Source organism: Carassius gibelio, chromosome A1 (assembly GCF_023724105.1).
Source record: "Carassius gibelio isolate Cgi1373 ecotype wild population from Czech Republic chromosome A1, carGib1.2-hapl.c, whole genome shotgun sequence".
NCBI lineage: Eukaryota > Metazoa > Chordata > Actinopteri > Cypriniformes > Cyprinidae > Carassius > Carassius gibelio.
In genome coordinates, this window is record NC_068371.1 from 13459796 (window position 1) to 13474263 (window position 14468).

Genomic DNA, 14468 nt, shown 5'->3' on the forward strand with positions numbered 1-14468 from the left:
CCTTGGCTGCCATGAGAGTTTTGCAGGGAGGTTGGTAACTTAGCCTTCATGGTATGAGTCATATCAAGCATTTTATAATGCCACTGACAAAACAATATTTAGCCTAGGCATTCCTTTTTGTAACGGCATGTGTTGACAACTGCGCGGTGATTGCAGTCAGGTACAAAGCACTGACTGCACCATATTGCTGATGTTATTGTTAACAACTTTCACACACGCACACAATATATAAAATACACGATGATAAATATAAAAATCAATATACAATACCTATATAAAACACTATTTATTTACACGATTGTAAATTCACTATATAAAATAAAATTCACTGGAGGAAAAAGTTTGCGCGAGCGGCCGTCATCAGATTTGGAAGTGACTCAAAAAGCTCGTTGCCTCATTCGCGGTTGTGGCTTCAGTCGAATTCAATGGGGCGCGGTGGTTTATGGGATGAGTAGTTCCTGCGCTCGAAATGAAAATATGTACACAGTCTTGTACCTTTGACTTTTTTTTGATTTTCTCTTAATTTTTTCACTCGAAATGATAATGTTATATGCTTATGAGTTCAGCCGTAGCTGGTTATCCTCACACATGCTCTAAAACTCTTTAGATACAGATTTTTCCGAAAGTCAATGGGAGAAATGAATGGGAAATTTACTTCCGGCACCAGAGCTCTCTCGGGCTGTGGGCGGGACTGTGATGCTCTATTGCATTACTTCTAAGAATGTGGGACCTCATGATGATATGTTTACTGTTTAATTTCTGTTATAAATGTTATAAATGTATTCTGTTCTGTGTTTAATAATTCATTTAGGGATGCACCGAATAAAAACGGAATAAATTGTTTCGAACAATGACGTGATGTGATCAAATAAAGGCGTGCGGTAAGGCAGCAAACATATTGCTAGTGTTGAAGGATTTAAAAGTGTCAGAGAAAGACACAAAATTCATTACAAGCATCGACAGCATAGACTGTTTAGTACTGCGTCGCATGTCTTCGATGAGAAGTGGAAGGGAAGGTTGTTACTGTATGATGCCTGAAATTGTGAAATGCCTTGAAACTCTTAAATAAACTGCAGAACGTTATGTTTTCTAATACATGAATGAATTCCATGTATTCAAACAATGCTGCATGAGCTCGCGGCACCAGGGTTCAAAGTCCAAAGCGCAAGGAAAATCTGTGCTGAAATAGTGTTATACGTCAGTTGCTTAATAATATTTTTATGAAAGCGAAAAGCTTGGCCCAGTGTTTCATTACGTTCGGCTTCGGTCAATAACTTTCATTTCGGTGCATCCCTACATGTATTTTTTCATAAGGTGTGTTTAGAATTTTAAGTATTATGTTTGTATTTGATATTGCAAATATATATATATAACTCTTACTCGGAATTGGTGCTCTGCATTTAACCCATCCAAGTGCACACACACAGCAGTGAGAGCAGTGAGAAGCGAACACACCGTGAACACACACCCGGAGCAGTAGGCAGCTGCTATATATCCAGCGCCCGGGGAGCAACTGGGGGTTCAGTGCCTTGCTCAAGGGCACTTCAGCCATGGGTATTGAGGGGGAAGAGAAAAAATATAAGTCTCATTCATCATGGTTACAATATATTGACAATGGACTATTGTTTTTCATTTATTTTTTAAGTATATTTTAAGAAAACAAAACAAAAATCGTTTGTTAATTTTCGTTTTTTTAATTAAAATATAAATATAAATATAAACAAAATGTAAATCATTTTAAATTAATGAATGTAAAGTGTCACACAAAGTAGCTGAACATCATTAAATAGGAAAATAGTGTGTCAATAAAGCAAAAAGGCAGTTCATCATTTAATTCAATGATGTCATCATCCAGCTCAGTTCGGTTTAAATAGTATCTGCTTAAGGCCCTAGTACTGAGCCTTGAGGTACTGCTTACTGCACTTGTGATTGATATGATACCTCTTCATTCATATCACATGCTAAATAACTATTTTTGAACAAATCTTTATTATAATATTTATTTTTATTATTAAATATGTTTGTTTATATTTTGCTGAAAATAATAATACTGTCTGTGTTCTTTTAATTTATGGATGCAAACCAAATACAGTATGCAATAAACTGATAAAGTCATTGTAACATGTAGCTGTACACTGAAATTAATATGTCTGATTATTTTTCACTTGTAAATTGTGTAAAGTAGCCATAATAGATGGTATATATTATTAGGAAAGACCTGTCTTTTTATGGCTGACCTCAATACAAAATTTCATTTTCAGCTCTCTCCACGGTTGTGTTGTGGTTCTCGCAGTAAGTCACTAAAGGCAGAAGCCGAGGCGTTGTTGCCTTTAGTTGCTGCAGTAAAGACCTAAGTGAGGATTATACACAATAGACATTGACCTTTTCAAAAACAGAGAATGCCCAGAAAGCCTTGCTTCCCTGGATGCCCATGCCCACACTTTGCCCCTGGTACAGATCGATGGCCGTTTATGGCTCGGGGTGGTTTCATTGATTGGAATGCTGGAACTGCAGTTTAATGGACTACTGTGTGTCTTTGTTTATGTCTCGCTTTCTTTGTACTGTTAAAATATTAACTTTTTTTCCCCCTAAAAATAAAAAATAAAAAAATCAGTAAAGTGAGATCAATTGTGAAAAAATATTACATTAAAAACTTCAGATAAATAAGGTCTTGACATTTTCTTGTTGTTTTTGCTGCTTTAAGCATAAATTAGTAAAGGTTTCCTTGAAGGGGTCATATGACGTTGCTAAAAAGGAAAATTATTTTGTGTATTTGGTGTTATGAAATGTGTTTATGTGGTTGTGGTGAGTGGGGCCGGGCCGAGAGGCGTGGGAACGAGGAGTGAGGCCAGGTGTAGTGATTGAAGATGAGCTGCACCTGCGCCCTACCGCCGGTATCGAGTCCCACGTAGGAGATGGAAGGATATAAAACTGGAGCGACTATAGTGAAGGAAGAGAGAGGACCAGGCCTGGGACATATTTTATGTTTTTTTTTTTTTTTTTTTTTTGCGTAGCAGTCGTCCGTGAGGGGCTGGTGCGCTGTTTTGTGTTTATTTTGAATAATTAAAGTTTAATTTGATTGTGCGCCGGTTCCCGCCTCCTTCTTCCTGATGATTACGAAGGTTTTAATATTATTACAGTGGTGCCGAAGCCCGGGAGAAGGAGGGACGCGCTGCTGAAGATCCCTCGCCGCTGTGGTGAATCCGTGGTGCCCTCGAGCAGGCGAAGTATGTGCCGCCATGGACGCTTGAGGCGGTGGGCTGGAGCGAGTTGCCGGGGATGGACGAGCTCGCTGCTGGCCGCCCACGATATGGAGGGGCGGCTGCCGTCCGTGAGGGAGCGGAGGAGTCGGCGCCGTTCGCCAGGGGGCCGGAGCCTGCCGCATCCGTGATGGAATCCGGAGGGGCAGGGAACGGGGGACTCCTGCTGCTGCCCAAAATCGGAGGAGCCGTCGCCGTCCATCGGGCGGCAGAGGAGTGTCGTGCCATCCGCCGAGGGCCGTCCAGTGCCACCGCCAGGCACCGCGGAGGAGATCACCCAGTTGGTGGAGGGCCGAGCAGCAGTGCGTCTGGGAACTGGATTTTTTTTTTTTCTCCCCTCTCTCGTCTCTGTCGCTCCTCCTTCCATCTCCTTTTCTCTCACCTCGTCTGTCCTACCCCCAGGTTCCCGCAGGTCCCCGTGAGTGGTCCCCCCCGGAGGGAAGAGGGGGGGGGGGGTGGGGGGGAGTAGAGCGCAGTCTCGGGACTACCCCCCGGCCTGCGAGGGGCGATGGGGTATGTGGCGAGTGGGGCGGGGCCGAGAGGCGTGGGAACGAGGAGTGAGGCCAGGTGTAGTGATTGGAGATGAGCTACACCTGCGCCCCACCGCCGGTATCGAGTCCCACGTAGGAGATGGAAGGATATAAAACTGGAGCGACTTTAGTGAAGGACGAGAGAGGACCAGGCCTGGGACATATTTTATGTTTTGGTTTTTATTTTGTGCGCACCAGTCGTCCGTGAGGGGCTGGTGCACTGTTTTGTGTTTATTTTGAATAATTAATGTTTCATTTGATTGTGCGCCGGTTCCCGCCTCCTTCTTCCCAATGATTACGAAGGTTTTAATATTATTACAATGGTTTAAGGTAAAAAAAAAAAAAAAAAAAAAAAAAAACTTTTTTTCCACATACTGTACATTACTGATGCTCCTCTATGCCCTGCCATTCTGATACGCGATTTCTGATTGTTTACAAAGATCATTGTTCTGAAAAGCGATGTGTGCTCTGATTGGCCAGCTATCCAGTGCATCGTGATTGGCTGAATACCTCTGCTCAAATCTCTTTGAATTGTCAGTGACAAATTCAGCAAACATTCCTCCGTAAAATGCGTTGCACATTCACAAATATTTGGTTTGAACTGTTCTGGAACAGTGTTGTAAATACAACTTAACCACTAATTTGTAGTTGTGTCCTCTTTTAAAAGACCAAACAAAGTAGTTTACATTTACACAGCATCTCCACGACGACAATACTGCAACAATACAACAGCGAGAATCTAAATTACACCTTGTTTCTTTGCGGCGTACATTTGAGCAGCGTTATGCAAATCCTGTCACACAGTGGCATAGACGGGCGGGATTAAAGGAGACGTTTTAGGAGAGCGTTGGCGAGTCTTAACTTTTAAGTAAAATATATCTTTGGGTTTTAGACTTTAGTCTTTGCAATTTTAGGGATCTTATCTATTCAGGAACAGCTTGTAACACTCTGAATAGAAAGGAAAACTTGAAATTGCTAAATATGATTTGCCAAAAGAAACAAACTTTATACAACAGACTCCACTGTAATCAATATAAAGACTGTTTCCCCCCCCCCCCCCCCCCCCCCCCGTTTAAAGCATTAAATTTATTTTATTTTACAAGATTACACTTTCATGAGATTACAACTAAAGACAAAAGACAACTTGTCAAGAGATATTAACTTAAAGGGGGGGTGAAATGCTCATTTTCACTCAATATCCTGTTAATCTTGAGTACCTATAGAGTATACTGCATCCTTCATAACTCCAAAAAGTCTTTAGTTTTATCATATTCATAAGACAAAGATAGTCTGTACCGTTTTTTCCAGAAAAAACACGAGTGGCTGGAGGCGTGACGTGTGGGCGGAGCTAAAGAATCACGAGCGTCAGTATGCTTTTGCGTTGAGCGCGTCTGGAAGCTGTGACACCATGAGGACAAAACCAACCAAAACAAACCATGGATAACATTCAGATTCATCGTATATTTATGATCCAGAATCAGATCCAGAGGCTGAAATTGAACAAGAGCAGCATCAGCAATCAGCTCTATGTGTTATGTGCTGAAACTGTATATATTTGCTTAGCGGTTTTGGAAAATGACTAAGTTCCACTTTGTCGTCTTTTTTTTTTTTTTTAAGCTGTACATGTGGAAAGTGACACGATCGTGACCCTTTTTCGTTGGGACTGCATTATCCTTAAGAAATAAACGATGTGCAAGTCCGGCGTCAAACTGGGCCTTGTTTGTAAAACAAGCATCTTCGAAATGCTGGGGAACAAACACTTGCACAACTCCGTTGATGCTCTGTAAAAATAAACTCCATCCACTGGTCCCTTAATGCTGTTTCTCTTTTGGTTATCTGTGCAGGGTTGTCTTGCCCTGGCAACCAAAAACACACTCCTTTTTTGACATTTCGCGACGCTCTCGCTCTGATCAGTGAAGTCTGTTGTGCTCTCAGTGCTCTGCTATACGGGAGCGCGCGCTGTTCCGGCAGACGTGCCCTCAGGACCCATATAAGGAAATTCCGCTCCATCTAACGTCACACAGACCCATACTCGGAAAAAAACTTTCCGAAACTTGTGACAAACCGGAAGTAGTATTTTTGGAACAGAAATACTCCTTCAAACGTATAGCTTAATTTTTGAAACTTTGTCCATGTTTAGCATGGGAATCCAACTCTTTAACAGTGTAAAAAACTCAGTATGTATGAAATAGCATTTCACCCCCCCTTTAAATTCAGGATAAATATACTTGTGAAGAAAAATTGCATAAGATATTAAGACTTCACAGAATACATTTTGAAGTTCTCTCTCTCTTTCTCTCTCTCTCATGTTTAAGCATAAATACGAGTACATTTTCTGAAGCTTACGCTTAAAATAAGAATTCCATTGAAGGTAAAAATGTTAGGTAAGAAAAACTGATTAAAATATAGGGTTTTGATGTTGTTGTTTTACCTGGTTTAAAATTCATATACATTTAATAAAGATTGGACTTAATATAAGACTTCAATTAAAGATAGACATGCTTGTGAAGAAAATGTGTATGAGATATTAAAACTTTCTTTTATATATATTTCTTGTATTTTCCCCCAAAAAACAATTGTCAAGAGAAATAAACTTAATTTAAGATAAATATCCCAATAATATTACACCGTTTTGCTTCTCAAGTATATAAATCTTGTTGTTGTTTTTTGTACTGAAAAGCAAAGCAGATAGAATAAGCAGGTTTTTTCCTTTTTTTTTTTAAATACAAAGCGCAGTGCACCAAAGAGTCGCTGTAATTATGTATTTAATCATCATATTCATGTTTGTTTGGATGTTGGCATCAAGCTTCGGGGTGGCAGTCATGCTCCATGACAGAGGCAACATGTTTTGCAGCATTATTGTGCCGCATGCGACGTCCCTCTTCCAAACTTCCCATCCCATTTCATTTCATAGCAATTGCATTCAATCTAAGCCATTATTTCTTTTAATTAACACTGCTGTCTCATTGAATTTATGCCGAAGAACGCAGATTCATTTAGATGGTTGTATTTCCTGAGGAGACCCGGGGGGCTCTCGAGATTTTAAAGACGAGAAGAAATGATGAGGATACAGCTGCTGGAGTGATCCGCTTGATTTCTTTCTCAATTCTGCAATCACAACAAAATGGGCACAAATCATTATTCCTTCATTTTTTTATTCTCAATAATCACATCTTTCACGTCCTGAGAAAAAGAGTCTGATGGGATTCTAAGCGCTTTCGAGCAGAGATAGTAGTTCACAGGTGGTTTGTTGGGAGCATAAGCCCTGTTGGCCTATGCATTGGCACAGATTTCCTTCATGTGTTGATGTATTTGTAAGACGTATGATGATTGTTATTCATTTTTATATTAGTTTATGATATAGCTGTGAACCATGATTTGTTTCTTTATTTTGTTATGGGGAAGGCATAAGAAGATTCAATGATTCGCTTGGTGGATCTGCAAAAAAGTTAATGATGTGGTGCATCGATTTAAAAAAAAGTGTGTATTGGATACAAGTTGGCATTTGTATCGATTCACATATCCAACAGTGAATATAATTGTGCTGTTTAATACATTTGAGACGTGTTTTCATCAGTGCATAACTGACATGTCACAGGTATATTTTTCATCTGTAAATGTAAGAAAGTCATGCAAATATATTCATTTTTCTAGCCCTTTGTAGAATTTTAAACCTACATATAAGTGTATTTTTATTATAGCAGTAACTGTAAAGAGTCTATTTTAATATAACAAAAAGCAAATACAGTAATTACAAAGCTCAGATGAGTTGTGTGTTTCTTATAGCAGTAAAAATTTACTTTTAATTTAGTGATTTTAATGCTTTGAAGAGCCATTTTAGATTATAATGTTGTAATGTTCTGCTAACTATAAATGTTCTGCTAACTATAAAAGTTCAAACTGATTTGCCTTTTTGATTTGTTGTGTGTATATATATATATATATATATATATATATATATATATATATATATATATATATATATATATATATATATATATAACTTTAAGACTGCAGTGTATGTAAATAATATATGCATAATAGTGGATTAATTCTTGCAATAGTTTGTGATATCATAAAAAAGCTGTTTTTGTACAATCTGTGCAGCTTAGCTTTCATAAATGGCAAGACATTGGCGGATGATTTGAGTCTCTGTATTGCAGAATCATTACATTTCCACAAATGAAAAACCATTTCCCTTCATTTGGACACAATTGCCTCTCAATTCTCTTGTACCTTTGAGTCATTATGATAACTACCACAATTTCAGAGTAAATACCCCACAGATCATTCTTCAGTATGTGAATCTCAAAGACAGCACTGAGAATGAAGAATACAAACCATATGAAGATGTAAGAGATAAAATGCATAAATTATATATATATAGTGCCTGCAATTTCACCAGAATCTCTTGCTCTAACTGCAGTCTGAATTGTAGCGCTGATTGAACTGTTACACAGATCTGCAATTATAGGCCTTCTGGGTGGTTCTCTCACTGGTGCTGGCCTCTTGTGTAATATGCTATTAAACCAATAAATCACTTGAGTCTCTGCGTCGCAGTGATTTTACCATATAGTTTTACACCTTTTAATCATGATCAAATCACTGTAAAACTGTAACATGTCATGGCAACCATCTAAAACACCATAGCATGATGCTGTTTTTTTTTTTTTTTTTTTTTTTTTTTAAACGATTATTATTATTATTATTATTATTCGTAGTAGTAGCAGCAGTAGTAGTAGTAGTGGCAGTAATTCATGATTACTTATAAGAAGAATCATGACCATAATCGTAATTGTGTCCACAGATAATATATTAAAATAGAATATAATTATTTTTTTCTTTATTTTTATGTTTGCCAATCAACTTTTCTAAACATAGATTTCACATTTTATATATATATAAAATGAATGAATGAATGAATGGTTATTAAATTAATGTGAGCTTTCAGATTTGTATCTGTTGTTTTGTTTGTTGTTACATTAATCCAATCAGTTCTCAGATGCAGGGGATGGACTTTTATGAGCATACACTAATTATTGTTTTCCAAAACTCTACAGTTCCTGTTTTTGCCATGAGAGCATATAGCTTGTGTTTTATTCGAGGCAAATGAAATAGCTTTGATTGTGATACGCCTCTTCTGTCAGCTGCAGTTACATTTCTCATTACACAGATCGTTTGGTGGATGGTTTGTTGAGCAGTAAAATGCGTAATGATCCGTTGTGCGCCACTGCAGTGTAAATTTGTAAAGTTTTATGACTGATGTCTTTAAAAAGACAATCCTGCTCATATATATGTACACCCACACAATCCCATCATTCATTGGCTAAGGATAAAAAAAAAAAAAAATTAATTGAACCATCTCTGGCGCTGAAGGATCCACACACACCAAAAGAGAGATTGAAGAGCGTTGTGATTGAGAATGCTGTCTGTCAATCCTTACCAGATACATACAATCTCTGATCTATTTTCTCTTTTGTAAAATCAAGTGTTTTCACAGTTAGCGGATGGCATGTGCATGTACAGAGGAGCGTTGTGCATGTTGGTAGTTTTTATTATTCAACACCTCTAAAAAAAAAAAATACTCTGTGTTCCCCGGCTGCGTGTCATCTTGTGTGACTCTTCCATGAGGCGTGAGTGTGTTATGAAATATTAGTGAAATGTCTGCAGAGCGGCCCGTTGCACAGTGAAAGATGGCTTTTAAATGGAGCGTGTGAGTGCGGCGCACACATCCGCTCTGCAGTCATGGCTCCTGTTCTTTTGAGAGCACATGCAGGCGTCCTGGCAGAATATTTTTTTGAAGTGCACTTAGAAGCATGTTTGCAAGTGACCTGCATGTTGATGATTCGGTATTAATCAAGTCAGACAGAGCCTAGTGTTAAATGAGCGTCTTAAAAGCAGTAGACTATATCAAAGGGAGGAATATTATACAAAAGTCCTTGATCTGCACAGCAAAGGTTTCATTGCTCTTCATTGCAACTAACAAACAAGCCTTTTTTTTTTTTTTTTTTTTTTACATATTTAGGACAGAACCTTGTTTTAGGTACTGCATCATGACACATTAATCACACTAAAATCACACACTGTTTTGTTTTATTTATTTATGTCTTTAGCTTTTTATGGAAATAAATAATATTAAATGTACTATAATATTAAAAACACCATATCAATATAAATCCCAAAGTGTTTTAGCATTTTCTGCATTTTTTTTTTAGCTTGAATATGAGAAATAAAAATGCTGTAGTATTGTTTTCAATGTATTGTATTTTTTTTTTATTGTGATTTTATTATTTTTATTCATTTATTTTGTTCTTTTGACAGTGATTTCATTGCAGTGTTATACAATTGCTAAGGTGTTCTGTGTGGTTTTAATGTGTTGCTATGCCGTTTCTAAGGTGTTCTGAGTGATATTAATGTATTACCATGCAGTTGCTAGTAGGGCTGTGCGATAAATCGAAATAAAATCGCGATTTGAGTGCGTGCAATTTCTAAATTGCTTTATAGTATGATTTTCTGCGGCCCAGACCTCCTGCAGTATGTTATCTGAACCAATCAGGATGCAGCGTGCCTAAGTGGAGCGCGAGAACAGAGCAGACTGGGCATATGCCTAAGTCCAACTTGCTAAGGTGTTGGGAATGATTTTACTATGAGGTTACTAAGGTGTCTTCCATAGCTCATTTCGTTAAACTGATGATAAGCTGTAAGCTGGTGTGATTTCTATATCCTTATGAAGACGAACATTGAAAAGTATGTATTTCATTTTTGTTGTTTCATTTGAGTCTTAAATTTCCCACTCAAACCCCTTTAATCAATTTGTCTCCAAGCCTCAAGAGCACAAAACCCACAGTGAGACTTAACGGTGTATTTCTGGAGCATTTGCATTCCACTGAAGTGCGTGTCTGCCTTTCAGAGCGCCGCTGCGGGTTTGAAAGTTATTCAGATGAGTGTGTGGAAAGTGGCAGAATGGCTAAGTGACAGCACTGAGCGAACGCACCTCTCATGCCTTAAGTTGGAATCAAAGGAGCAGAGGAGACGACTCGGTGCTGTTGCGAGGGGCTTTTTGTCTCACATAAACCCATTCAGACACATGCTGAGGTGAAACTACAAGACATGCACGAGGGGAGGGTGAGTCTTGAGGCTCAACGTGACAGAAGATGCATGTGCCCCCCCCCCCATGTTATTATTTGCGTCCTTTTTGATGCAAACTTTTTAACTATTATAGTAAAAATAATAAACTTATGATAATAAACTAATAAAACATTAAAGGGGGGGTGAAATGCTATTTCATGCATACTGAGTTTTTTACACTGTTAAAGAGTTGGATTCCCATGCTAAACATGGACAAAGTTTCAAAAATTAAGTTGTATGTTTGAAGGAGTATTTCTGTTCCAAAAATACTCCTTCCGGTTTGTCACAAGTTTCGGAAAGTTTTTTTTCGAGTATGGCTCTGTGTGATGTTAGATGGAGCGGAATTTCCTTATATGGGTGCTAAGGGCGCGTCTGCCGAAAGAGTGCGCGCTCCCGTATAGCAGAGCAGAGAGAGGCTGTGCACAGACAATCACTCATCACAGCGAGAGCGTCGCGAAATGTCACAAAAGGAGTGTTTTTTTGGTTGCCAGGGCAAGACAACCCTGCACAGATTACCAAAAGAGAAACAGCATTAAGGGACCAGTGGATGGAGTTTATTTTTACAGAGCATCAACGGAGTTGTGCAAGTGTTTTTGTTTGTTCCCCTGCATTTCGAAGATGCTTGTTTTACAAACAAGGCCCAGGTTGACGCTGGATTTGCACATCGTTTATTTCTTAAGGATAATGCAATCCCAACGAAAAAGCGTCACGATCGTGTGTTGGAACCGCAGGCGGTGAGTAAAACTGCTTACAATATCTCTGTGTTATTAACTTAGCTATCGGCGCGTAAGCACATCAAGTAAACAACATGCGATGTTGTTATCAAACTGCACTTTCCACATGTACAGCTTAAAAAAAAAAAAAAAAGACGACATAAAGTGGAACTTGGTCATTTTCCAAAACCGCTAAGCAAATATATAGTTTCAGTACATACCACATAGAGAAGCCTTTGCTGATGCTGCTCTTGTTCAATTTCAGCCTCTGGATCTGTGTCACAGCTTCCAGACGCGCTCAACACAAAATCCTTCTGGCGCTCGTGATTCTTTAGCTCCGCCCACACGTCACGCCTCTAGGCGCTCGTGTTTTTCCGGGAAAAATCGGTACAGACTATCTTTCTCTTATGAATATAATAAAACTAAAGACTTTTTGGAGTCATGAAGGATGCAGTACTACTCTATAGGTACTCAAGATTAACAGGATATTGAGTGAAAACGAGCATTTCACCCCCCCTTTAACAATATTATGATGATGATAATAATAAAAGTAATAATAATAGGCTTTACTATACAAAAAAAAAAAAAAAAAAAAAGTTATTGCCCGAAAACAAAGTCAATTGTCTGAGCCCACTACGGATTTTCCTATTCATTCATACATTTTTCCTCACTGTTTGAAGACTTCACTTTTTATGTGTCCTTCTCAAGGTGATTCTCAACTGTCATGATTCTGCCCTCGTGTCCTTGATTTTTCCTAGTCTTGAGGCAGGATCATGACAGACCCGTGTTTTGTGTACAAGCACATGGCCTTGCCTTTGGGCCATGTGCTTGTGTTGTCTCGTTCCCTTGCCCCGCCCCCCTTGTAACCTAGTCGTGTCTTGATTGTCCCATCTGTGCCACCTGTCATGTCTTGATTGTTCCCTAGCATTTGTGTTTGTACCTCGTCTGAGATTATTCCACAGCTACGATTGTTCCTGAAGAAGTGTTTTGTATTACTGTGAGTGTTTATTTGTAGTTAGTGTTCAGTGTCTTTGTTTGCCTTGTTTATTGTGTTTTGCAGAATTATTTAGTGTCTTCCCTAGCCAGTGTTTTCCCCCTCGTGGGTTTTTGTTTTTCCCCTTTTTTGTAAATAAACCTGTTTGTGTTGTAAATCCTGTCTGTATTTGAGTTCCTCCCTACCAAACCCTGACAGAATGAACCGACCAAAAGGGAACTCAGCAGACAGGAGGCAATTCTGGTTATCATCAGCCAGCAAGCGGGATGGTTATGAGGGCTCTCGCCTAGTGGTGTTCCGGGGGACCAGGGGAGGTCGCTCCGGAGCAAGTGGTCGAGAGGAGGAGCCACAGAGATCCCCTCCACCTACCCAGCTGCCAACGATCCCTGAGGGTCGTGTCCTGGCCGTGGCAACCCTGGGGGATCAGGCAAGCCCCTCCCAGAGTCCTGAGGTGCCCTCCACAGCCAGCAGTCTCCCCATGAAACGAGGGAGACGGTTTTCATGGGAGTCAACTTCTGAGTCTTCGGCGTCCGAGACTGCCCTGCCCGAGACCAAACTCCCCCAACCCGCCTCTGACCCAGCTGTGGCCTCTGCACCGCGCCCAAGGAGGAAGAGGAGGAAGAGGGGGCCTGCCGGTCCTGTGACCCTGTCTCCTCCCGTGCCAGCAGCGGAGAGCGCTGGCGTGCCCGTGCCAGCAGCGGAGAGCGCTGGCGTGCCCGTGCCAGCAGCGGAGAGCGCTGGCGTGCCCGTGCCAGCAGCGAAGAGCGCTGGCGTGCCCGTGCCAGCAGCGGTGGGCGTGCCCGTGCCAGCAGCGGAGAGCGCTGGCGTGCCCGAGCCAGCAGCAGTGAGCGTGCCCGAGTCAGCAGCGGTGAGCGCTGGCGTGCCCGAGCCGGCAAAGAAGAGGGCAGTATGCAAGTCGGCAGTCGTGAGAGCGGAGGAGAGTGCCGCGGCCGACTCTGCAGCAAAGACTTTAGTACAGTGTGTCTCATCTCGTAAGGAGATGCCAATTGTCTTAGCGGCTAAGGCCTTTTCAGATTATTTGTCTAGTCTTGTCCGTATCCTAGAAGTCCCCGTCAGTCCTGTCTTGTCCTCAGACCCTGTCCCTAGAAATCCCGAGTGTCCTGATGTCGTCTCCCCGTGTCCCGTGAGTGTTGCCCCGTGTCCTGCTGATGTAGTCATGTATCTTGTTGATGTGGCCCCGTGTCCCGTAGATGTCCCGTGTCCTGTTGTCCCCCCGTGTCCAGTAGATGTTGCCCCGTGTCCCGTAGATGTCCCGTGTCCAGTAGATGTGGTCGTCCCGTGTCCAGTAGATGTTGTCCCCCCGTGTCCAGCTGTCGTCTCCCCGCGTCCCGTAAGGCTTGCCCCGCGTCCCGTAAGTGTTGCCCCGCGTTCCTTGTCTGCTCCTATCATGTCCCCTGTCAGTTGTCCCGAGACCCCTCCCCGCCCCTCACCACCCAGACCTGCCCGTACCCCCCGTCGTCAGCCTTCGTCCTGTCCTCCTAAAACTCCTGCCCCACCCACTCACCCTGGTCTGTCCCCCATGAACTTTGTGGTCCCGCCTCCTCCCCTTCCCTGTTTGTTTTTTTTGATTTGTCACCCTAACCCTGCCGTCGTGTATTCATGTCTGCCTTTGTTATTATTTGTCATGTCTTGTTGGTTTGTGTCGGTGTCCCAGTCCGTCATGTCAGTCATGTCTCGTGTTTGATGTTCCCTTGAGGAGCGTCTGGTAGCCGCTCCTTAAGGGAGGGGTTCTGTCATGATTCTGCCCTCGTGTCCTTGATTTTTCCTAGTCTTGAGGCAGGATCATGACAGACCCGTGTTTTGTGTACAAGCACATGGCCTT

The 14468-nt window shown here is 41.1% G+C and overlaps 1 protein-coding gene across 1 annotated transcript in view; it reads left to right on the top strand.

The window, feature by feature from the left end:
• The window catches only part of LOC127996972 (glypican-5-like), a 235815-nt gene that overhangs the window by 105089 nt on the left and 116258 nt on the right, over positions 1-14468 (top strand). The gene's annotated exons all lie outside the window — the stretch shown is intronic.